At 46.9% G+C, this 2,713-nt stretch overlaps 1 pseudogene; it reads left to right on the plus strand.

Moving 5' to 3' along the window:
• Positions 1-250: 250 nt before the first annotated feature.
• On the plus strand, positions 251-738 carry LOC129666409 (40S ribosomal protein S19-like; annotated as a pseudogene).
• The last annotated feature ends 1,975 nt before the right edge of the window (positions 739-2,713 follow it).

Here is a 2,713-nt window from a genome sequence, read left to right on the forward strand (position 1 = left end):
CACTCCCACGGGAGTGATCCTTGGTATGATCGTGTCTATGATTAAAAAGACCACATTGACTCGCTCCCTAGAGCTGGGCACAGAGTCCCACCCCTGAGGGAGGAGCTAGTGAGAACTGAGAAAGGAAGGGTCGGTTTTCTCTAAGAGGGTATGTAGCCGCTGGTAAGTCAACCATGCTCCACTGGAAAGCCGCACATTTCAAGAATATTTGGGCTGGAGCCGAGGCCATGTGCGAGTAGCAGGCCAAGACATGTCTGACCACTACAACCCGGGGGCCCAAAGGGTTAGGTTGGAAGGATGCCTGGAGTTAAAGGCGTTAACCAGCAGGAGTCCGTCAGAGCTGTGGCAGCCTTCCTCAAAATGTCAGGGAAGCTGAAAGTCCCTAAGTGGGTGGACACAGTCAGGCTGGCCAAACATAAAGAGCTTGTGCCTACAATGAGAACCGGTACTACGCATGAGCTGCTTCCACAACGCAGCACCGGTACCTCTGTGGTGCTGCAGGGGTTGGCTCCCTGACCAAGATCTATGGAGGACGGCAGAGAAACGGTGCCAGGCCCAGCCACTTCAGCAGAGGCTCCAAGAATGTGTCCCGCCGGGTCCTCCAAGCCCGGGGGGCAGAGGGGAGGGCTGAAAATGGTGGGAAAGGAACAAGACCGGAGCTGCAAGCTAACACCCCAGGGACAGAGAGACGTGGACAGGATCACTGGACAGGTGACAACTGCCAACAAAAACCATTAGAACAAGGGATGCTGGATTAATACATTGCCTCACTCATCAAAGAGAGAGAGAATATTTGGGCAGCACAAATATTGCCTTGATGGGAAAAAAAGAAACAAAACACAAAATTGGGTGGGAAGGGATGGATCTAGGAAGGATTGGAAGGAGGGTGAAAATGATCAAAATTCAATATAGAAAAAACTTAAAGAACTAACGAATAATACAAACAATATATAGGATAACAAATGTGACTTGGGTCTAACAAGACTAGGGAGTTGAATGTTTCTGGTGTGACTGCTACATAAGTCCTGATTGCCATTAAGTGCAGACTCTGTTTTAGAATATTGAACATGCAGTTATCGGTATCACAGGACAATAAGCATTTAACACCAAGATACGTTCATTCCATTTACATAGGCTATTTGTAGTCTAAATGCTCAATAGCAGGAATCACTTTCCATGACCATTCATTAGGCCCCTTGTAGTGTTCCAGAAACTGCCATTCCCAGCAACCACTGAACGGTTCAGAGGCTTCCATCCTCTTTTTTTTTCTTCAGTGCTGGGCATCAAACACAAGGTCTTGGACATACATGCTGGGCACTCTTCGAGTTGAGCTATGGCTCCAGATCATCAAGCCCAACCCTTCTCATCATCAGACAAAGCCACTGAGCAGGAGAAAGGGACTGATAGATAGCTCAAGCTAAGGATTGCCAGCAATAGTGGTACTTGTTCCTAAATGCTATTGTAGGCAGCAGTGTTCTCTGTTCTCATAGCCCTGAAATGCCACTGTCCCCATCTCCACGGGCTCTTCATAAATACCACTTCCACGGACTATAGAGTTACACCTTCTGATACCACAGCTGCTTCCAGAAATAATGGAATATTAAGAGGCCCGAGTTATCACAGCCCTGGGAAAGCATCAAATCGCTAACACCAGGCCCCACATCTCCTTGTATCCCCGATTCCTCTCACAAAAGACCCTCTCCTCTGTTGTCACCACAGCCACACTTCCTGCAAGCCTTATTCCACACCAAACCTTTGACTTCTCATTCAGGAATCTTCTTATCTGGGTCACTTCATTCTGTCAGTTATGCCTCTTTTTTCTAATCACAACCCTATCACTAACTCAGCTTGCTCTCTGAACCCTTGTCGGATATCAACATCCGAGCAGACATAAACGTTACAACTAAAGCATGCCCCAATGCAAGCCTGGCATCTTTGTCCCAAGACATGTCTTCCTTGAGTGTCCCAGTCTCCATACGTCACTGTTCAATCTAACTGCCTGAGAGCCAACCTAGATACCTTCCCTTCATTCCCTCTCTTTCTTCCATCTACCCACCACCACCCCAACATCTCTTTCGGATTAATTACACATCTAGGTTCCGTTGACTCTCACCTGGACTTCCGCATGGACTCTTGATTAGTCTTTCTGCATTCACTTGTCTCTGTTTCAAGCCATTCCCCAGCCTAGAGAAGATCCTTTAAAAAACTCTGTGTGTGTGTGTGTGTGTGTGTGTGTGTGTGTGTGTGTGTGTGTGTGTGAGAAAGGGGGGTTATATGGACATTTTGCCTACATTTATGTATGTGTACCACATATATGTCTGGTGAAGAGTTGAAAAGGGCATTAGCTGTCCTGAACTGGAGTTTCAGATCATTGTGAGTCACTGTGTGGGTGCTAAGAATTCAATCCAAGTCCCGTGGGAGAGCAATCAGTACTCCTGACTGCTGAGCCCCAGCTGTTACTTCAAGTAAGCAAATAAATTCACTTTTATGATTAATCCCAAATGCTTCCTGTGGCCTTGAAAGATTGAGGCCATTTCTGTCTGTTCTCTGACTTCATCTCCCCTCTCCCCACTTGCCTTCATTCTGTCCTCCAGCAATTCCAGTTTTTTGTAGTTCTTCAGCTTAAGCATCAACTCTGTAAGGACATACCCCATAGTTCATTTGGGAGGAGGTAGTGGCAGTGGCTCTACGCAACTCTCAAAAATCTGAACTA

Source organism: Psammomys obesus, unplaced genomic scaffold (assembly GCF_907164565.1).
Source record: "Psammomys obesus unplaced genomic scaffold, mPsaObe1.curated_primary_1811, whole genome shotgun sequence".
Taxonomy (NCBI): domain Eukaryota; kingdom Metazoa; phylum Chordata; class Mammalia; order Rodentia; family Muridae; genus Psammomys; species Psammomys obesus.